Source organism: Quercus lobata, chromosome 11, assembly GCF_001633185.2.
Source record: "Quercus lobata isolate SW786 chromosome 11, ValleyOak3.0 Primary Assembly, whole genome shotgun sequence".
NCBI lineage: Eukaryota > Viridiplantae > Streptophyta > Magnoliopsida > Fagales > Fagaceae > Quercus > Quercus lobata.
The window spans coordinates 24445856-24470083 of record NC_044914.1 but is presented as its reverse complement, the minus strand read 5'-3'; the positions used below and the strand labels follow the sequence as shown (position 1 = coordinate 24470083).

The window sequence follows — 24228 nt, the reverse complement described above, 5'->3', positions numbered from 1 at the left end:
ATTTGAGATTTGAAAAAGATTTGTATTGGGCTGAGTTGTTGAAAACGGTACAATTGAAAGATTGCTTATTTAAAGAAAACTATCAACTTCAGAGAAAGCTAGACAGTCTCAAAAAGAGCCTTTTCGCTGTAGCAATAAGAAGAAAAAATAGGGTTCGTTTAAAATTACATAAGAGAAGTTATAAATGAAGACTATACCTTCGGAATAGCCTGAAAAGCAAGCAGTTTGCTTCATGATGCATACAGCCTTCAAAGTGATGAATACTTGTCTATGGTATCTTGATAGTAGATGCTCTAGACACATGACTGGAGATCAATCTTTTTTTAAGACATCTGAACCTAGAAGAGGTGGCAATATCACATTTGGAGATGGAAGTAAGTCTCTGATGAAAGGAAAATGGATCATCTCTCTACCAAGTCTACTTGACATAGATAATGTTCTATATGTTGAAGGATTAAGAGTAAATCTGCTTAGCATAAGTCAAATCTGTGATCAAGACTTCATGGTCCTATTTTCTAAAGGAAAATGTCTAGTACTGGATGGACTAGGTAAACAAATCATCGGTGGAGTTAGAACTTTAGATAATTGTTATGGCCTTGTTCTAGATGTTGAAATTGCGTGCAACAGTGTTAGTATACCAAATGAAGATTTATGGCATCAAAGAATGGGTCATGCAAGGTATAAGCAACTTGTCATTGTGTTAAGGACAAAAGCAGTTTTGGGACTTCCTAAACTTACAAAGGTTGATAACGTTGTGTGTGGACCTTGCCAACTTTGAAAAAAAAAAATCAAGAGCATAACATCCTGCTACATTAACCACTGCTACTACAAGACCCCTTGAACTCTTACACATTGATCTAATGGGTCCTACAAGAACAAAATCTCTAGGAGGAAAAATGTACATTATGATCGTGGTTGATGACTTCACTAGATTTACTTGGGCAATTCTACTTCGGTTTAAATCTAAAGCTCCTTCCCAATTAGAAACCTTGTGTAGAAGACTACAAAATGAGAAAGGACTAATCATAAATTGTCTTCAAAGTGATCATGTAAGAGAGTTGAGAACTCTCAATTGGAACAATTTTGTGATGAGACAGGAATGGCTCAAGAATTTTTTGCTCCAATCACTCCTCAACAAAATGGAGTAGTTGAAAGGAAAAATAGGATTATTTAGGAGATGGCCAGAGCCATTATTCACAATAAGTATGTTGCCAAGAATTTGTGCGGAGAAGCTGTAAATACTGTATGTCATATTGTGAATAGAGTCTACTTTAGGCTGGGAACAAAGAAGATACTATATGAATTGTGGAAAGGTAGACAGCCTAATGTGAAGTAATTTAGGATCATTGGTAGCACATGCTTCATCTTGAAAGATAGGGAAAATGTGGGCAAGTTTGACTCTCGAAGTGATGAAGGAATATTTCTTGGTTACTCTTCATCAAGTAAGGCTTACAAGGTTTTTAACAAAAGAACAAGAAAAGTAATGGAGATAGTTAATGTGGTGATTGATGAGACCTCAACTCCAATTTCCCAAGAAGAACTTGAACAGTTGCCCAAGTCTTCTCTCATTCAATCATCTGATGCTGATAAAAGGGTAGATGATCCCTCTCCACCCTCTCCACCGAGTGTAGCTCAACCATCTCACAACACTTCCTCATTTGCCACACCTAATCGAGTGACTCCACCATATATGGCTCCTATGGAAAGAGAGCATTCTTGATTAAAATTCCTGATACAATAGTTAGTGGTATGAATGAGTTGAACTTGAGGAAAAAGAGATATAACAAATATGTTGTGAATTTTGTCTCTTACTCTTGCTACCTATCACAAATAGAGCACACAAAGGTTGAGGAAGCTTTACAAGATGAAAGCTAGGTAAAAGCTATGCATGATGAGCTATACCAGTTTGAGAGAAATGATGTGTGGTCACTTGTACCACACCCAGAAGATGTCAACATCATTGACACAAAGTGGATCTTCCATAACAAGACAGATGAAGAAGAGAATGTTGTTAGGAACAAGGCCAAACTTGTTGCTTAAGGTTATACACAACTTGAAGGAGTTGACTTTGATAAAACATTTGCCCCGGTTGCTAGGATTGAATCCATAAGGACACTATTTGCACTTGCCTATCATCTTAAGGATCCGTTTGGGAACAGCTTATTTAGTTAAAACTAAAATTTTTTTGCTGAATGTGTAGAAAAAAGAGTTAAAAACTAGCTGAATAGTACAATAGGATCCATAATTAGTACCAAAAAGAAGCTAAAAACTCAAATAAGCTGGGTTTTTCATCATATCCCAAACAGACACTAAGTTCAAGTTGTATCAAATAGATCTCAAGAGTGCCTTCTTGAATGGGTTTCTCAAGGAAACAATCTATGTTTCTCAACCCAAAGGATTTGTGGACCCACACTATCCTAATCATGTGCTTTTTCTAAAGAAGGCTTTTTATGGATTGAAGCATTTGGATATTATAAGGCTTCTCCGAGATAACTCTTCTTTGCCAATTGTTGCATATCAGGTATGATCATTGGCTTTTGTACTTCCAATATCATCTTCAATTGCTTGCATACTTATTTCAGATTCACATTCTTGACTTGATTCTAGTGCACTATCATCTATATTAATCTTCAAGACACAAATTACTTTGGAATCTCTCTTCCACATTTTTGTATTTTAGGATGTAGTCTTCAATCACTTATCAAAAAGAGAGCCTTCCCTTCCCGCCCCCCTCCCTCCCTACCACATAGCCAACACCTTTCCTTCCTCTGATCCCCTCTCTATCTTTGCCTTTCAACCAGCCACTTCATCCTTTCCCTGGATTCTTCCCATCACCATTCCCATTCCCATCCTCTTTTGGCCTTTTTCCTTTTCATCCCTCTTGTCCTCCTCATTCTTCATCTCTGAACATCCCACCACCTTTAGACTTGCCTTTACAACCACTGTTATGGCCTAGACCAACCACTAAAATATCACCCACACCTCTTCCCAACAAAGTGCCTCCCCATTTCTCAGGTCCTAAACCTTCTCCTCAGGGCAGAGGGGGCAGTAAAGGTCCTTTCCACATAGATTCCAAAACCTTTTCTTTCTCATTTGACAGCGGGCGGGCTGATTCTTATGCTATTCACAAATGTCGTCGGAATATTAAAAGTTCCGTGTGGATGGGTCGTAAAGGATTGGAATGGGTTCTCACATGTTTTGTCGATATTCAAGACTGGGTTCCGGGAAAGGATTACCTGTGCAAATGATATAAAGCAAATAATAAGTTATTCGAATTTCGAGGAAGGTCGAATAAGGCTAGTATGTTTGTGGAGATAGCTGTGTATTATGGTGGAGCTCGTCGTGGTTGGGTTTTGGTACCTACAAGCTCAAACCGGTCTGGGTGGCACTTGTTTTCCAAAGAATTAGATAGATTCCTATCAAGTTCAAACATTGAGTGGGTGGAAGTGAGGACTTCTGATGAAGTTGTTGGTGGTGGTCCAACAGATGGTGGTGGACAATATGGGAAGCAATCTGTCAACATCAGTAACCAGCAGAAGTTAAGGAAATTTTAATTTTCTAGAGCTATTTCGGGACATAACGTGTTGAAGGGTGTCTCTGGCGCTTCAGTTTCTTCTAAAAATGGCAAAACCATGCGTGAGTTTATGTTTGAGGTTACTTCTGCTACTTTGGCACTGAGGGTGTCTAAATCTGATGGGAAAAAAATAGTGGTTAAATGGATGAACCCATATACTCCTCACAAGTCCATTAACAATGGGCTTGTGTTGTTAAGTATTGCACCTGGGCATGAAAAAGCCCATTTAGCTGACCCGATAAGTAAGGCCCAAGGGGAGGTTACTTTTCCTATTGGTTTGGGCGTGTGGGTTTTGTAATTAGAGTGGGAGAGAGCTTAAAGCCACCGATGGAGTCAACGGTGACATTGGTGATGCCTGAGGCTCCGACAGCAGGTATATCGGCGATATGCAGCTTCGATCAAGCTTCAGAGCTTCTCGCACCCATCCCATCAAGAGTTCTAGGATACCTAGTGGCCGAAAAAGCCTTGACGTCTAGTAGTAGCTCCGACATGATGGTTCTCAACTCTATTAAGGCGGGTTTCTCTATGGGCTCAATCTCTGATGCCGAGGTAACGCATGGACTAGGCAATCGTGACTCTAGGTCCACCGATGATCTGGTGGGTACCTCGGCAACGGCGGCGATTGTGGTTCAAAATCGATTTTCTCCTCTCTCAGACCTGGGTAATGGGGTTGAAGATGAGTTTATGGAAGGAGAAGATCATGTTGAAGATCAGGGGAGTCACCACCATGTTGATATGATGCGACAAAGGATAGTGGGTTCTGTTGGGGAATTTCGGTCAATTTCTGGGCTTCAACTTTTTCCGAGGGTGTCTAGTGAAGTGTCTGACCATAGTTGTGGAAGTGGAGAGAAAGATATTTGTGTGTTGGAGTGTGACCGTCTGTCTCGGTGGGAACCCAATGATCTCAGAGAATTGGTGTTGGTTCAGGACTCGATAGAAGGAACTCAGGTGACGGAGTCAAGGCCAACTTCGAACTGGGTGTCCCAGTTGATGAAAAAATTTTGCAACATGGTGGGGTTCCCTATCGTGAACCCTCAAGGTGATTGATATTGGGGTGCCTAAGCAACACACTAATCCAGGGTCACGAGGTCTCAGGGAGCTTAAGGGGCTTACATTATCTTTCTGATTTCCCTTTCTTTTGTTTTGTTGTTTGTTACATTTGTTTCTTGTTGTTCATCATCGTGAACAACTTGTACTTTTCTTTTTTTTCTCATTAATAACAGTTCTCTAATTACCTATCAAAAAAAAAATATGGATTGAAGCAAGCACCAAAGGCATGGTATGATAGGCTCACAAACTATCTTATAACTAACGGTTTTCAAGAGGGCAAGCAAATAGAACATTGATCATTAGGAAAGAGGATGGAGAGTTAGTTGTGGCTCAAGTATATGTAGATGACATCATTTGGCTCCACAGGAGATGATCTTGCACACTCTTCCAACATAATGTAGAAAGAATTTGAAATGCGCATGATTGGTGAACTAACATACTTTCTTGGACTTCAGATTCGTCAAACTAATTTAGGTAATTTTATCTCTCAGTCTTAATATGCCAATAATCTTATTTAAAAGTTTGGATTAGAATCTACTAGCTCTATTAGAACACCCATGATTCCTAATGTTAAACTTACTGTTGATTTGTTGGGTAAGAGTGTTGATCCCACTTCATATAGAAGCATGATAGGAAGCCTCCTCTATATAACTGCTAGTAGACCTGATTTTAGCTTTAGTGTTGGTGTGTGTGTGCTAAGTTTCAAGCTAACCCAAAATAATCCCATATTATTGCTGTTAAACGCACTATAAAATATGTTACATCAACTTGTAATTATGGTATTTGGTAGATAAGGATAGTAATGATGTTCTAGCAAGTTATTTTGATGTCGATTGGGTTGGTAATGCTGATGACAGAAAGAGTACATCTAGTGGAAGTTTCTATCTAGGGAACAATCTCATCTCTTGGATGAGCAAGAAGCAAAATTCGATATCTCTCTCTACTGTTGAGGTCGAGTACATTACTATTGGTAGTTGTTATATCCAACTCCTTTGGATGCAAAAATTTCTTCTTAACTATGGTATTTGTCAAAAACATCTCACCATTTACTATGACAATACCAATGCCATTAATATCTCTAAAAATCGTGTTCCAACACTCTTGCACTAAACACATAAAGATAAGACGTCACTTCATACGTGAGTTGGTTGAGAATGGCATCCTAACACTTGAATTCATTACCACTGATGACCAAAAGGCGGATCTCTTTACTAAACCATTGGATGGTCATTGTTTTAAATTCCTACACCAATGTATTGGTGTAATCTCACTTGAGTGACTCTCTTCTTCTTCTTCTTCTTTCCTACATGCATTGCATCTAGCTTCTTATTGCATTAGGTTGTTTGTTTGTTTATTGCTATCAAGAAAAAAAAATTGAAAAATACAAAAACAGTGTATTTGTTTATATTGGTACTTGTGTACCTTGAATGACCATTGAAACAAGGTTATGAGGCTACCTTTTGATATCTTTTGTAGCTTGAATAAGCATCTTTATATTCTTAACTTCTTGAATAGCTTATGAGGCTACCTTTTGATATGCCCAATCATACCAATTAGCCACATTTGTGAGTTCGTTTGGAGCAGAGGAACCTAATGATGCTTCAAGAGAAAAAGAGAATTTATTGAAAGTATTATTTACGATCTTGTAAGCATGCTCTTTTATGTGTAAAATAGCTTCCGGATATGGTTTCTTCCACCCCCCCCCCTACCACACAGCCAACACCTTTCCCTCCTCTGATCCCCTCTCTACCTCTGCCTTTCAACCAGCCACTTCATCCTTTCCCTGGTTTCTTCCCATCACCGTTCCCATTCCCATCCTCTTTTGGTTTTTTTCCTTTTCATCCCTCGTCCTCCTCTTTCTTCATCTTTGAACACCCCACCTCCTTCAAACCTGCCTTTACAACCACCGTTATGGCCTAGACCAACCACTACAATTTCACCCTCACCCCCTCCCAACAATGTGCCTCCCCCTTTCAAAGCTCTTAAACCTTCTCCTTAGGGCAGAGGGGGCAATTATGGTCCTTTTCGCATAGATTCCAAAACCTTTTCTTTCTCTTTTGACGGCGGGCGGGCTGATTCTTATGCTATTCACGAATGTCGTCAAAATATTAATAGTTTCGTGTGGATGGGTCGTAAGGGATTGGAATGGATTCTTGCATGTTTTGCCGATATTCGAGACTGGGTTCCAAGAAAGGATTACTTATGCAAACGTTTCAGAGCAAATAATAAATTGTTCAAATTCCAGGGAAGGTCGAATAAGGCTGGTATTTTTATGGAGATAGCTGTGTCTTATGGTGGAGCTCGTCGTGGTTGGGTTTTGGTACCTACGAGCTCAAACTGGTCTAGTTGGTGTTTGTTTTCCAAAGAATTAGATAGATTCCTATCAGGTTCAAACTCTAAGTGGTTGGAAGGGAGGACTTCTGATGAAGCTGTTGGTGGCGGTCCAACAAATGGTGGTGGTCAAAATGGGAAGCAATTTGTCAACATCAATAACTAGCAGAAGTTTAGGAAATTTGAATTTTCTAGAGCTGTTTCAGGACATAACGTGCTGAAGGGTGTCTCTGGTGCCTCAGTTTCTTCTAAAAATGGCAGACCCATGCGTGAGTTAAGTTTGAGGTGACTTCTACTTCTTTGGCACTGAGGGTGTCTATATCTAATGGGAAAAAAAGAGTGGTTAAGTGGCTGAACCCATATCCTCAACACAAGTCCATTAACAGTGGGCCTGTGTTGTTAAATATGGCACCTGGGCATGAAAAAGCCCATTTAGCTGTCCCAAGTAGTAAGGCCCAAGGAGAGGTTTCTTTTCCTTTTGTTTTGGGCGTAAGTGGGTTTGGTACTCAGAGTGTGAGTGTGGTGGGTGAGAGCTCAAAGCCACCAATGGAGTCAACGATGACATTGACGATGCTTGAGGCTCCAACGGCAGGTAGGTCGTTGATACCCAGCTCCGATCAAGCTTTGGAGCTTCTCACACCCATCCCGTCGAGAGTTATAGGATACCCAGTGGCCGGAAAAGCCGTGACGTGTTGTAGTAGCTCCGACGCGGTGGTTCTCACCTTCGTTAAGGCAGGTTTCTCTATGGGCTCAGTCTCTGATGTCGAGGTAACTCTTGGACTAGGCAATTGTGACTCTGGGTCCACCGGTATTATGGAGGGTAGCTCGACGACAACGGCGGTTGTGATTCAAAATTGTTTTTCTCCTCTCCCTGACCTGGGTAATGGGGTCGAAGATGAGTTTGTGGAAGGGGAAGATCATGGTAAAGATTAGAGGTGTCACCACCATGGTCCTATGACGAGACAAAGGTTATTGGGTTCTATTGGTGAATTTCAGTCAGTTTCTGGGCTTCACCTCTTTCCGTGGGAGTCCAATGAAGGGTTTGACCATAGTTGTGGAAGTGGAGAGAGATTTTTGTGTGTTGGAGTGTGACTCTCTATCTCGGTGGGAACCCAATGATCTCAAAGAGTTGGTGGAGGTTCAAGACTCTATAGAAGGAACTTAGGTGATGGAGTTAGGACCATCGTCGAACTGGGTGTCCCAATTGATGAAAAATTTCTACAACATGGTGGGGTTCCCTATCGTGAACCCTCAAGGTGATTGACATTGGGGTGCCCAAGCGACCGGCTAATTCAGGGTCACAAGGTCTCAGGGAGCTTAAGGGGCTTATCTCTAATGTTAATTACGAGGGTGTCTCTTCTAAGAGTAGGAGCAGAGTTTCTTCGACTACTGTAGGGGTTGTTGGTAGTTGTAAATGACTCTACGACTACTTTCTTGGAATTTAAGGGGGCTTAACAATCCCCGGAAGAGAGAGGTTTGTAAGAATCTTCTAAAAGATTGGAAGTGCGATATTGTTTGTTTTCAAGAAACGAAAGTATCTTCTACTGATGTTGGTTTTGTTCGTAGTTTATGGGATAGTCCTTTCATAGACTGGGCTATTTTGGACGCGGTGCAGACTTTGGGTGGGGTCTTGTTGATTTGGGATATGAGGGTTTTTGAAATATTGGATATTATTGCTGGACAGTTTTCTATCAGTGTCTTACTGAGAGGATTAGTGGATGACTTTGTTTGGGCTTGTATAGGTGTGTATGGCCCCAATGATGATGGACAGCGGGCTGCTTTGTGGGAGGAGTTGTCTCAGGTGTGTGCCAGATGGCCCATAGCATGGTGCTTAGTTGGTGATTTCAATATCATTAGGTACCCAAGTGACAGGCTTGGCTATGATCGTTTAGTCCTACTATGTTTGCTTTCTAGGACTTTATAAAGAGTAATTCTTTAGTTGATCTACCTTTAGAGGGTGCTTCACTTGGTTTAGAAACTCTAGTCTTCCCTCTATGTCAAGAATTGACAGGGCTTTGGTTTCTCTGGATTTGGAGGAACATTTTGAGAATGTACCCCAAAGGGTGCTTCCTCCTGTTATTTCAGACCACCGCCTACTTTTGTTGAAAGCTGGTGCTATTCGACATGGTCGGAATGCTTTTAAATTTGAAAATATGTGGTTGAAAGCTGAGGGTTTTGCTGATAGAGTTCAGCATTGGTGGAATGGGCACAATTTTATGGGTTCACCAGGTTTAATTTTGGCTCAAAAACTGAGGGCTTTGAAAGCTGACTTAAAAAAATGGAATAGGGAGGAGTCTGGTGACTTGGCTCTTAGGAAAGAAAATTTGTTGACTGAACTGATGGGTTTAGATGCAAGAGAGGAGTTGCTGGGGCTTTCGGATGAGGATCAACTTCGTCGTATTCAACTCAAAGGAGATATAGAACAGTTGGCTTCCCTCGGGAAATTTCCTGGAGACAAAAATCTCGGGCTTTGTATGTGAAGGAGGGAGATAATAATACTTGTTTCTTTCATAGATTAGTAAACTCTCATAGAAATGCTAATTAAATTAAGAGGATCGAGGTGGATGGTGTTCTTTATGAGGATGAGACAGAGGTGTGCTCTCAATTAGTTCTCTTCTATCAGGGGCTGTATAAGGAAACTAAATTGGGGCGCCCTACTATGGATGGTTTAGATTTTGCTTGTATTGTGGAGGAGGAGAGGTTGTCCTTAGAAAAGGAGTTCACGAAGGAGGAAGTTTTCCTGGTCTTAAGGGAGATGGAGGGTGGTAAAGCACCTGGTCCTGATGGTTTCACCATGGCTTTCTTTCATAATTGTTGGAGTGTTGTAGAAAAGGATATCATGGATTTTTTTGGTTTATTTTCATCGGCACTCTATGTTTGAACGGTCCTTGAATGCTTCGTTTCTCACTTTAATCCCTAAGAAGAGTAATGCTGTTAACATTAAGGACTTCTGCCCTATCAATTTGGTGGGCAATGTGTACAAGTTGTTGTCCAAGGTGTTGGCAAACAGGTTGAGGGTAGTTTTGGATAATCTCATCTCTGATACTCAAAATTCTGTTGTTGGTGAAAGGCAGATTCTAGATTCAATGCTCATTGCAAACGAATGCTTGGATAGTAGGTTGAAGAGCGGGTTACTGGGGGTGGTTTGCAAGCTTGATATTAAAAAAGCATATGACCATGTTAACTAGGAGGTCTTGTTTTATCTATTGGACCGGATGGGTTTTGGGTTGAAATAGAAGGGGTGGATTGAGGCTTGTGTTACTTCTGTCCGTTTTTCAGTCCTAATAAATGGATCCCCTAAAGGTTTCTTTGGAAGTTCTCATGGGTTGAGACAAGGAGACCCACTATCCCCTCTTTTGTTTCTCTTGATTGTGGAGGTTTTAAGCAGAATTTTGAAGAAGACAAAGGAGAATAACCTTATTCGGGGTTTTTCATGTGGGAGTAGTGAATTCTGTTAGCGTGTAGACTTCTCATTTGTTGTATGCGGATGACACTATCTTATTTTTTGATGCCTCTAGGGATCAGTTGCTATCCATAAGGTTAGCGATGTCTTGTTTTCAAGTGTTTACGGGTTTGAAGGTTAATTTTGGGAAAAGTGAGATTGTCCCTATTAGGGAGGTGAATAATCTTGTTGAATTGGCTAGTATTCTTCAATGTAGCTCGGGGAGTTTGCCTATGAAATATTTGGAAATGCCGTTGGGAACTTCTTTTAAGACAGCTGCAATTTGGAATCCTATTTTGGAGAAGATGGAAAAGAAACTTTCAAGGTGGAAGCGTCTCTAACTATCTAAGGGTGATAGGCTCACATTACCAAGGAGTACTCTTTCAAGTCTTCAAACAAACTTTCTATCTCTCTTCACTATTCCTAAAGCTGTGGCTGCTAGAATGGAACATATTCAGAGGAATTTCCTTTAGGGGTCTTCTGTGAAGAGTTTCAAATATCCTTTGGTGGCTTAGGAAAGAGTGTGTGTACCTGTTAAATTGGGTCGTTTGGGGATAAGAAGTGTGGCGTTGTTTAATCAAGCTTTATTAGGGAAATGGTTGTGGTGTTTTGGGCATGAAGTTACCCACCTTTGGCAGAGGGTTATCTCCACAAAAAATGGTGAGGGTCAAGGGGGTGGTGTACGAAAGTGTGCAGGATGACTCATGGATGTGGTCATTGGAGAAGCATTCACGAAAGGTGGGAGAGTTTTTCTAAGCATTTGCCTTTTGTAGTGGGTGGCGGCACTCGTATCCGCTTCTGGCATGATAGGTGGATTGGGGATAATACCCTAAAAGATCTCTATCTTGAGCTCTATGTGTGTTCAGCTGCTAAGGATGCATGCATCTCTGAGGTTTTATGGACTCCGGAAGGAGGTACTTTTAGAATGTGGGACTTAAGGTTTTATAGAGCTTTTGAAGATTGGGAGTTAGCTGCATCTTACTCTCTACTTCAGCTTATCCATCCTTGTATTCCTTGGGGGGTGAGGAGGGATACTCTTTGTTGGCGGCTCAAAGGGGATGGTAAGTTTGATACCCGATCTTATTACCAAGCAATTCAAGGTACTCCGAATTTTTTGTTTCCTTGGAAGGGTGTTTGGAAACCAAAGATTCCTAAGCAAGTGGCCTTCTTCTTGTGGTCAGCTGCTCACGATCAGATTCTCACTTTAGATAATTTCATGCTTAGGGGCCGCCCTTTGGTAAATCAGTGTTGTATGTGTTGTGGTGATGGGGAGTCGGTAAACCATCTTTTGCTTCATTGTCCTGTTACACATACCTTATGGTCCTTCATGCTTCAAGCTTTTGGTATTCATTGGGTTATGCCAAGATCGGTGGCGGGATTGTTATCTTGCTGGCATCAGTGGCTTGGGAAGCATAACTCGAATATTTGGAATTTGATTATAGGGTGCTTAATGTGGATTGTTTGGTTGGAAAGAAATCGTCGCCCCTTCGAGAACATGGAGAAGACGTTGGATGAGTTAAAGGTTTTATGCCAGCGCAGTCTTTTTGAGTGGGCTCGTTGTTGGGGCTTTACTGATTCTTCATCTCTTTCAAAGTTAATGTTTTCCCTTAGTTTATCTTTCTGATTTCCTTTTCTTTTGTTTTGCTGTTTGTTTCTTCTGTTTCTTGTTGTTCATCATCATGAACAACTTGTACTTTTCATTTTTTTTCATTAATAATAGTTCTCTGATTACCTATTAAAAAAAACATAAGCATTTTATGCACAACTTAACATTGTGAGCTTTATGGCTCTGTGTGATTAGAAAGTATGAGTTAATCATTCTTACTCATAACTATGTCACTCATTTTGACGGGAATAATTAAAAAAATTCTAAGAGAAAGACATAAATAATCATTTCACCACTAAACTCGTCAATCATAAACGTCTGTGTGCAATTCATAAAAGCCGTGCTCTGTAAAGTATAGCACTTGCATAGCAAGAGAAAGGGTGTTTGAATAAAAAATCAAAGGGTATTTTCTCTTCTCTCTCTTATATACTCATGCATGATATGCTAAGTTGTGCTTAAAAGAAAAATATGCAAAGATGTGATCAAAAGAAAAAGAAAAAGCAAAAAGAATTAAATGCTTTGAAATATAATTACAAGCGTGTTTCTAAGAGATGTGGAAGTTATATGATGTAAATTCAAAGGTGAAAATCTCCATCAAACGGTTATGATTGTGTCAGTTTTTATGATTCTTTTATATCATTATTTTTGCATGTTGAGATATTTATGCTTACTTACAAAAGTTTAACACACTACAATGCAATTCTTTGCTACTCTTGATACAAATATATAAATACAATATGATTTGGCTATCACAAGAAATACATGTATTAGTAGAAGCTTACTAAACTATCTTGACTTGTTTTTGTAAATAAAATAAGTTAGACTATTTAGTGCTTTGGGATTGTGAATGCATTCCCTTTTGAGTTTGATGTTTGAGATTAATCATGCTTTTAGAGCTTTTGATGTATGGTTGGTATTTCTTTTATCTTGTTTGCTCACTCTTCATGCTTTCTCTCTTGAAAATTCATGTTTTTGTGCATCTCAATAGAAGCTTGATAGCAGCCTTGATACCTCTCGACACCTCTCAATACCTCCTCAATACATGCCACTTCTATCGAACTTTTTCTGGGTTTATTTCGATACCTCTTGACACTACCCCGATCCATCGAGCCAATTTTCTCAACTCTCTATTCGCTAGATACCTCCTCGATACATCGAAAATTTTTTGCCATCGACACCTCCTCGATACCTCTCAATAGAAGCTCAATCTATCAACAAGATAGGTTCTATATAAAGTAGAGGGTCAACCCAATTCATTTCTCACTCAAATATTTCAATCTCTCCTTGATAGCTCTTGATTCCTCTCACCTCTTTTCATCACATCAAGCCTTCTAATCCAATTTTCAACCTCCTAGCTTCTTCAAATCATTGGGAATTTTTGGGGTTTTTTTTTTTTTTTTTTTTTGAAATTATGGGTGTGGGTGTTCAATATAGTTGATTATATTGTTATGCATTGCATTCTAAGCACATTTAAACTTATTCTCATGCATTTTTTATAAGTTATGTGCTTGATTATGCTGAATGCTGTAGTTTGGATTGGGTTTTATCCATGATGCAATATTTTTTATACAACACATGTTCATGCATTCCCAAGCATTGTTCTTCTCCTTTCTCTTACTCTTCTGAGTATGTGCATCTCTCTCTACTTTAGTTTTCTTAACTATGGCACCCAAAGCATAGAAATCCGTTCCTTCTAAAAATCTCATCTCGCATTTTGCTTATACTTCTTCTTCTATTCCTCCTTAACTCTGGTTCTATGACTCTAACAGCCTTAAGGAATTCGAAGAGAAGTTTTTTGGCCGGGCTATTCACTCAAATTGTTAGGTCATCCTATTTGATTTTTCAAATACTATGGTATCAAGAACATTTAGATAACGTGGATGGGAGTTCCTATGTGAATGACCAGTTACCTATCCTAGTGTGTTTATAAAGGAGTTTTACGCCAATATATACAATGTCGATACTTCTATACCTAGGTTCTTTACACAATTTCATGGTACATGTATAGTTGTTACACCGGAGCTTATCTCCGATGTACTCCCAAGTTCCTAGAGTAAAACAGTCCTAACTACCTAGCCTCTCCTGTGCTTAGAGCTCTCTCTACAGATGTTTTAGCTTCTCGCTTTTGTGAGTGTTCTACGTCCTAGGGACACAAACATAGTTTTGTTACCCATGACTTTGCTAAAAATCCACAGATCTCTAACGTGGCGATGATTCTTACTCCACGTTCTCACTATAACACTATCACTAAGCCTCCTGCTCGTTTTCTTTATTCTCTACTGGAGGTAGGGCTGTCCACGAGTCGAGCGGGTCGGGTTTTTGCCCAACCCGCAACCGACCCGTTACATTTCAAGTGGGCTATTTTTCAACCCACAATCGACCCGTTACAATAACAGGTTCGTTGGTTCGGGTCGTTGGATGGAGGTCGTTGGTTTCCGATGAACCCGATATTCACTGGTGTCTAGCGAAACGCAATGAGATCTCGCCAGGTCCGGCGAGATCTTGCCAAATCCATCTAAGATCCGATGAGATCTCGTTGGATCCGGCGAGATTTCTACCAAATCTTGATGAGAAATCATCGATCCAGCTAGATCCGGTGTTTATTGTGCCAAAAATCGACAGATTTAGGTGAAAAAGTGGTCGGAATCTGGAAAATATGGCCCGATTTTATGGTCTTCAGGCAGGTCGGGTTTCACGGGTTTTAGAGGAAGAGATCCGAAACCGACCCGCCGGCATCAGGTTTTTAAAGTCAAGACCCAAGTCCAATTGCCAGAGCAATCGGATCAAGTGGTTCCGGGTCGGGTCCAGGCGGGTGGCGGGTTGATCTAGACAGCCCTAACTGGAGGGTCTATCCATAGACTTTCCCTCTTGCATGATTCTATCCTTTTTGGATACGTTTCGTGACAGTGAAAGTTATGATAAATTCATCTTTCCTTCCTTTATCAAGTGCATTCTTACACACGCAAGTGTTTCTATTCCTTCCTCTTTCCACTTCTCTATTATGGGTGCTATAGGTAAGGAATCTATAGTTAGGAGCTTTCTCAGCTAGTCGCTAAGACCAAGCATCCACGAGTTGATACTACTCCTGCTCAGCAGGAGGAAGCAGAGTTTCGTGCTGCAAAGGATGTTGCCAATACTCACTGTCCCTCTACCTCATCTGCTCGATCTTCTTCTTCCTCTTCGAGAGTAAAGGCTACCTTACTTGCCATCCTTGATTAGCTCCAGCTTGTTCGTGATGCCATTGGAGAGATTTGAAATACTTAAGCTGCTCGTGGTGATCATCTTAACCAGATCTCTGATGAGATGAGTCAGATGAACACTAGGATTGGATGTATAGCTCGCCGTCAGTATTGACTTGGTGGGTTTTCTCTCTCTCCGAAGCGTGAGTCTTCGAATGCTCCTTCCGATAGTGGAGATGATGATAAGATGACTACCTCAGAGTGATTTACACTTTGTTCATCATGACAAAAAGGGGAAGTAGCTATGAGTAGTTAAACATAGTTGATAGGGGGATAGTTAGGTAGTTTTGAGGGATGTAGTGAGGATTTTGATGTATTGTAGAGGTGTTATCTCCCTACTTGTATCTTTTGGTTTTGTAACCATTTTACATACATTATGCTTATTGATAATATATATAATGATGATGTATATTTCCTTTCTTCTCTATTTTAGCCTTAAATTTTGTACAACTTTTAAGAGATTTCATACAAAATTTTATGGTTCTTTTCTTCTCTATCTTCTCACATGTGTTGTCTCTTTTCTCACCTCTTACACGTGGCCTGATTTAAATAACTTGTCTATTTTTCACGCATGATGCCTTGATGGATCTTGTTTAGTTTTTCAGTTTTAAGATATGTTGCAAAGTCTTATTCATACATTGATCTCTCTTCTTGCAAAGTTTTTCAAGAGTTCAAGTATTAGAGTAGAGTTTATTTTTATGTGTAAATCATGAGTATAATATATTCTAGGATATTCAATGTACTCTTGTAGTTTTATCACAGATTGCCAAAAGAGAAGATTGTTAGGGTCATATTTTTCATGTGTTGGCACATCCTTTGACAAAACGTATTTTACTTGTAATTGGGTAGTTCTCAGTAGATTCTAGAATATCATGAAGTTTGTCTCTTAGCTATAACAAGTGGTATTATTGAAGATATGAAGACTGCACAAAGAAACAAGTGAAAAAAACTTAAAATAGTGAACCTTGACACAAGCTCAATACAAGGCTTCTATCAAGAATTAAAGAAGAACCTCGATACCTCTTGATTTATCGAGCTTCGCAGATCTAGTATTTTCATATTTGTTTTTCAACCCATGATGATTTGGACTTCTAAGGTTTCATTCACTAAACTTCTAGGGGGTATAAAATGTCTATTTTAAAGTCATCATAATACACAGACTCAATTAGAGAATCTATAAACTTATTATGAAGCTCTTGCGTTCTTATGCGCCTTAGGATTTTGTGACCAAGTACTTCCTTCTCTACAAGTGTATTGAAGTACCTTGCATCCAATGACAAGCTTCAAGTTGCTAGGAGTTAGTCACTTACTGGAAATCGTGCCAAGGATAGAAGTCATTACAAAATCAAGACCAATTGGGGATAATTATAAGCATTAAACAGTAGGTTAGTACTTTAGGATAGGCCAGGTTTTGGGGTAAGATTCATTGTACTTGTAATCTTTTGATTTTGATTAATGATTCTTGGGAGCCGTGATCTGAAAATCAACCGATAAGACTTTTGCCTTGTGAGAGGTTTTTCCCATTAGTCAACAAATCACCGTGTCAATTTACTTTCCGTTACACTTTAGACCATTTGGTAATTTTTTCGTGCCTCCATGATTTTGTATGTAATTTGACCTAATTAATCAACTTGAGTAATTGAATTAATTAATTGGGTCAATCTAGAACCCAACACCATTAATATAGGATCTTTAAAAAAAATTTGATAGGTAAGAAAAAATATATTCAAGAAAACTGCTAGATGCAAAATAGCATCAGAATATTAGAAGTACAAAAAAGATGGGAAAACAAAAAACATAAAAAACATAAATTACAAAGAAAGAGAGCTAAGGAAAAGAGTGTAAGGTTGAACTTAATCAACCATGTGTTGGCTTTATTCCGTGATAAATTTGCTTGTAATACAGCATTTAGAAACCCTGTATTTAGGTGGGAATCATGTAAGGGTAGTGTGTGAGAGAGTGTGAAGAAATGCTCAAGACTGTGCAGTGAAGCAGGGACTCGCGGCTGGATCTCGCAAGAGGCTCGCGGCTTGCAAGCCGCCAAAAGTTGCACACGTGCACAGCATGCAGGGGAGCTGAACAGTCATGCCAGCTGGAGCACTATAGGACAAAAATCCAGATTTGCCATTCAATTAGCTCGCAGCTTGAACTCGCGACTCAGTCAAGTCGCGAGATCAAGTCGCCAACCAACCCTGTTTTGGAAAAACTGACTTTTTGCATTCCATTCTCACACCAGTATAAATACCCCTCATTCCCACAAAATATATGTGGCTATTTAGAAAGAAAAACCCTAAGAGAGGTTTCTTCAAAACACCCACCCAATTAGAGAGAGCTACTCATTTTTAGAGAGAAATCTTTGTAGTCTCTTCTCATTCCCTCTCTCATTGTCATACCTATTGAGAGGAGATTTCTATCCAAACACTACCCACACCCATTTAGAGTGGTGAGTGTTTTTGGAGGTTTGGGAAGCATTGGAAGATGCCAAGGATGGCGGATGCTATGGATTATAGCGGAATCCGGTAAGTTAGAAAAGAAAAAGGTTCGGCGCAACCTCGTTAGAGCAAGAAGCTTGGAGGGCTTAGGTACATCAGGTAAATTAGGCTTGGAGGGTCTATTGTTGTTCATGTATCCCAACTACATTTTCTAGTAGATTATTGACCGTTTGGAGGGCGACGGAGAGGTTTTACGCTGAGGGCTTCGGTTTCCTCTTCGATAACACATCGTTGTGTTGTCCTTGTGTTTCCATCTTTCTTCCCTTAATCTTTGCCTTTTATTTTCTGCTGTGGATGTGATTTTAATTAGCTTAGATTGTTTACCAATTCTATTTTATAGCTTTTGTTTATTTTCTGCACACTAGTTGTTTGACATAAAACTTGAATTGGTTATTTTGTAATTGGGGGTCTAAACGTTCAAGGGTGTTTTACACACTATTTGAACTTTCAGAAAAAGAGTCACTAGATGTGAGTCCCCAAGCCCTAGCCCAATCAAAAAGGAAACCAGAAAAGAGAGCAAGCCTTTGGTCCTCGGATCTATCCAAATCCTCAAACGTCCGCCGATTGCGTTCTTTCCAAATACACCACATCAAACACAACAGAACTAAGTTCTAGATGTAAAAAGAATGCTTCCCCAACCAATTCCACCAACTAAATAGAAATTTTGACACCGTATATGAGGGAACCCATGAAATCTCAAAAATCCTAAAGACAAAGCACCACAGCCGATGAGCCTTCCCACAATGTAACAACAAATGATCCACTGTCTCACCACAGCAATGACACATACTGCACCAGTTGACAAAGTCAAAATCCCTAAACCGCAGGTTATCTCCCATGAGGATTCTATCCCATGTAGCTGTCCAAACAAAGAAAGAGACATGACGGGGTGCCTTAAACTTCCAAATGCCTTTCCAAGGAAAAACAGCAGAAGAAGAACAATGTAACTTATGATAATATGAACGGATAGTAAAATCCCCGTTTTTTGTCAACTTCCATTTCAAATGACCACCATCAGTCCTTGAAGGTAAATTGGATGCCAAAAGACATAGGAACTCGTCCACCACATCTGCCTCCCAATCATTAGGAAGCGACATCCCAAATTCTCCAATACCCTGCCCCTTGACAAATCAAAGATGACTCTACGGAAGCCTCTCTATTCACGGCAAAATTGTACAAGACTAGAAAAGCCAATTTGAGAGGAAGATCTCCACACCACTTGCCTTTCCAAAATTTCATTCTATCACCCACTCCAACCTTATACTGGACATTTTTGTTAAAAACTCCCAGCCCATCCGAATACTTATCCACAAACCACAACCATGGCCACCCCTTCCCAACTTAGAGGTGCAAACACCCCCCCCCCCGGCCCCAATCTTCCCCAAATCTCAAAGCAACCACCCTCCTCCAAAACCTATTCTCCTTGACCCCAAAACACCAAAGCCACTTTCCTAGTAATGCTTAATTAAAAGTGGTCAATTTCCTAATACCCAAGCCTCCTTTAGCCATTGACATGCACACCTTATCCCAACCCAATAAATGTGTCTTAGGGTCTCCCCACAGGAAGTCCCTTTGCAGCTTCTCACTTTTGTTTGCCACATATGTAGGGATGGTGAAAAGAGATAAAAAATAAGTGGGGAGGCTAGATAGTGTGCTTTTAAGTAATGTCAGCCTACCACCTTTCGATAAATACAATTTCTTCCACCCTGCTAGCTTCGATTCAATATTTTCCAGAATAGGTTCCAAATAGAGGGAGACTTATGGGACGCCCCCAACGGCATACCAAGATAAGTCATTGGCAAGGCCCCAACTCTACAACCCACAATCTCTGCCAAAGCATGCACATTATTTACCTCCCTTATAGGCACCATTTCGCTTTTAGTTGCATTAACCTTCAAGCCAGTAACAGCCTAAAAACAAAGTAGCTGCAGTTGAACATGAAGGACTTGCTCCACCTCTGCATCACAAAACAAGATAGTATCATTCGCAAATAGCAGATGTGAAACATATTCCCCTCTACCCCTCCTACCATCCGCCCTAAAGCCACTAAGTAAACCTACCACCTCCATACTCTTCACCATCCTACTAAACACCTTCATCATAACTAAAAATAGTAAGGGAGACAATGGATCCCCTTGTCTCAAACCTCTAGAGCTACCAAAGACGTCAACTGGGGACCCATTGACCAACACAGAAAATTGCACTGTAGAGATACAAGTTTGAATCCAGCTACACCATTTCTCCCCAAAGCCCATTTTCTTCAACAACTTCAGAAGTGCCTTCCAATTCACATTGTCATAAACTTTCTCAATATCTAACTTACAAATCACCCCGCAATCTTACTCTGCCAACCTCCCACGAAACTATTCTGAGATTCAGATATCAGTTGATCTAACACCACTTTCAATCTATTTGCCAGAACCTTGGCCAAGATTTTATATAAACTCCCCACCAAACTGATAAGTCTGAAATCACAAATGTGGAGGCATCATTCTTCTTAGGAATCAAGGCTATAAAGGTAGCATTAAGAGATTTCTCAAACTTACAGTGTTGATAGAACTCTTCAAAGTCTGCTAGAACATCTCTTTCTACAACTCTCCAGCAATGATGGAAAAAGGCCATAGAAAAGCCATCTAGACCTGGAGCTTTATCCCCTTCCATATCTCTGACCACTAATAGAATCTCATCCTTCTCAAAACTCCTCTCCAACCAGCCCCTCTCCACCTCCCCTATTTGATCAAACTCCAATCCTTCCACAAAAGGTCTACACTCCCCAGACTCCTGATAAAGGGTTTTATAAAATTGAACTACCTGAGCAGCCACTTCCACTTCATCCTCATAAATCACCCCATCTGCTTCTAAGACACTTAGATAGTTATACATTCTATGAGAATTGGCCATCTTGTGGAAGAACTTCGTATTATTGTCTCCCTCCTTAATGCATAGCATCCTTGATTTTTGTCTCCGTGAAATCTCCTCTAGGGAAAGAAGATGCTCTACTTGCGATCTCACTTCAAACTTCTCATTTCTCTCCATCTCAGTGAGTCCAAGAACCCTTTCCTTAGCGTCTAGTAACTCTAGAGCCCCCAATAATTCTTTCTTCCTATGCCCAACATTGCCAAACTCTTGGCGATTCCATTGAATAATGTCTTCTTTCAAATCTTTCAATTTTTTAGCAAACACATAACTAGGAATACCCAAAAAAGAATGATGATTCCACCATGAATCTACTCTATCCACAAACCCATCCGATTTTAGCCACATATTCTCAAACCGAAAGGGGCTTTTCCCCCTCGCCATACCCCCTACCTTCAAAATAATTGGGAAATGATCTGAAACAGGTCGTGGTAGAATCCATGGGATCACATCTAGAAAGTGTTGCTCCCAATCCTATGACACTAGAACCCTATCGATCCTAGACATGGATGGCTATTCAGTACCACTAGACCATGTAAAACTCTCTCCCTCCAACGACAAATCTATCAAGTTTAAATCTTCAAAAAATTCAGAATACTTTTCTATAGCTGCAGTAAGCCTAGACCCACCCCTCCGTTCACTAGGAAAATGAACAACATTAAAATCCCCAAAACAACACCACGGAACATTCCAATAATGCTAAATACCAACTCATCCCACAAATCACCCCTCAAATTATTATTGTTTGGGCCATACACCCCTGAGCATGCCCAAATAAAACTGTCCTCCACACCTTTCCACTAAACCGACACCAAAAACAAGCCCACCATAACCTCCAACTTTTCTAAAACCCTCCTATCCCACATAATCAAGACCCCACCAGCCGTTTGATCAGCATCTAGAGCCACCCAATCAACATATAGACAGCCCCAAATGCTGCAAACCAGCTATCTATCTATGCTGGCAAGCTTTGTTTCTTGTAGGCATACAACATCACACTACCACTCCCATAACAAGTTTCTCACTACCAGACGTTTCTGGGAGTCATTCAAACCTCTAACATTCCATGAAATCATTTTCAGCTTCATAAAGACTTTTATGGCCCCGCAATGTCACTACCACACTTCCAACACACAACCTCCCATTATAGTTAACCATTGAGATTAAATTCCTCAACTCTCTTTTCCCTTTACCCATGGAGGATGCTAATTTTTGGTTAGCAGCTACTTTCTTCCGCTGCTGGTTAATGACCACCATCTCCCTTTCTAGCCTTTGAAGATAAGCAATACACAACTTTTCATGATGATTAACAGAAAGCCCAATCACTCTATTAAAACCTGGGATTCTATTCTTCACCCATTTAGAGACATCTAGCGTGCCACCAATATCTAACACCTCAGAATCGTTGTGCACTTCCATTGACAAAGCCATCCACGGAGGGATAACAGTCAACAGCGGATTACAATCTGCCAAACTCTCCTCCTCACCCAAAACAATTAGGCCACAATCTGACTTTGGTTTCATCAACGCTAAATTGGGTTGGCCAATCTCACCCATATCTAACAGCTTGGTGCCCTTCTTGTCTGCCCCTTGAAACAATAGCACACTACACTAACTTCCAACATTATCCACTTTATTGACACCAAAATCCATAAAACCCGCAACCGATAGTCTCTTAAGGATATCTGCCAAGAAAATACCCTTTGAGAGTTGCGAAATTACCATGTCGTTCTTGCCCAGAACCATCGTGAAGTCATCGAAGTTGAACCCATCAAGAGAGGTACCATATAAATCCATCTGAGCCACCTCGTGACCGTTAGAGTTAAACCCAGTAGAGAAAAAGCTATTAATCTCCATGACCGTCAGAGCTTGCTCCAAGCTCCAGCCCATCCACCGTGATGCTGTCGGAGTTTATCCTATCAAGACTACTGCTAATACCCACCATCGGCCTCACCGTGAGACCATCTGAGTTGAACCCAACTTCAATCCCAGCCACCGTGAGGCTATCGGAGTTGATACCATCAGACCCACTGCAACTAACGAGCCTCAATGACTCGGGCTTGTCTGAACGAGATATTAAAGGTATCACCAAATAGGTCAAGGGTGTTGGGCTAGTCAAAGAAGAGGGCTCGCCCATTTCATGAATACTTGGGCCCGAGAAGCAAGCTTCATTTGACTGAAAAGAGCCCAAACTAGTTTGGGCCAACTTGGGACACAAACTTTGACCCCATGACCCACTGGAGGGACCCCCCACAAACTTCCTCTAACTCCTAATGACCCATTTAGAATTCCTCAAACCTCCTTTATTAGAAATCCCTACAACACCCCTAAATTGGGCTGAGCCTATCATAGGAATTTTATGCACCTATGACCCACTAGGAGGACCCACCACATGCTCACTCTGACTCCTTGTGACCCATTTAGAAGTCCTTAGTCCACCTTTATAAGAATTCCATGTTACACGCCTTTTACCTTCCTCATTCACCTCTATGGTCAAGCCTTCTCTTATCCAGTGAGAATTCCTCGGTTCAAATTCTTTTCCATAAACAAAATCATTCACCTTTGATTTGAAATTCAACTGAAAGCTCCTTTTAATTCCAACCGGATTTGTCTCTCCCAAATTAAATTCCCCATCACCATGCCGAGGACCCACATCTCTTCCTCCTAGAGTCATCGGACCTGGTATTCTCACCGGCGTTTCGCTCAACCTCCTCTGTTCAATGACTGGGTTCTACTTCTCCCCCCTATTATCCCCTAGTTGCATTTTCCTTTCATCATGGGCGCTTAACAGATTTGACTGATTTCTGCCCCTGACCTGCACTTGATGCCCACGCACCGTATCAGCAAAAGTTTTAAAAGGTTGAACCCCTGACAATCTCAATTTACAAATTGCACTGTTTGAACTTTCATCATGCACTCACAATGCAAGTCTAATTAATGATGTTATTTGTTAGTAGAATAACACTACAACTAAGCTGATATTGACTTGTACGTAAGACTGTAGAAGATATGAAGAGGTTATTTATCGAGATCAGACCTATTGAAGACGCTAATAATAAGGAAGTTGTTTAACTTAAGGATATTGATAAGACAATATATATTTAATTTGGTGTTTCACGATAAAGATTTGTCTTCTAAAGCATGTAGTATTGTCCACTTTGCATTTCCATCTTTTTAAAGTTGTTCAGAGCTCTTTGTCTACTTCTTTTGAAGTTTGTTTACTGAAAATTGTTAATCACACATTTTTGTGTTTGGAATACCTAGCATTGGGTTTAATGTATACATAACCAATAGTGTTTCAATTGGCATACGTTACTCTAAATTAAAGTCATAATTCATTTAGATTTGCTTGATATTTTATGAAGAAATCCTTAACAGTAATGCTATGAATAGATTACTCAGGATAACAAAAGTGGATTCAATCAGGTGGAAGTGCAAAAGCATAAAGACCACTAGGCATTAAAGGAAGAGTTGAAGCAGCTAATTGAAGTTTTACAATAAGCAAATGCAATTATAAAACTTGGGGGAAATAATATATTTAGATTATATATAAGCTAATACGCACTAATTAGCAATAT

The 24228-nt window shown here is 40.2% G+C and overlaps 1 protein-coding gene and 1 pseudogene across 2 annotated transcripts in view; both read right to left on the bottom strand.

The window, feature by feature from the left end:
- The window catches only part of LOC115968133, a 95302-nt pseudogene that overhangs the window by 31732 nt on the left and 39342 nt on the right, over window positions 1-24228 (bottom strand).
- Window positions 1-24228, bottom strand: part of LOC115968137 (MADS-box protein JOINTLESS-like) — a 38461-nt gene that overhangs the window by 12663 nt on the left and 1570 nt on the right. The window lies entirely within an intron of this gene.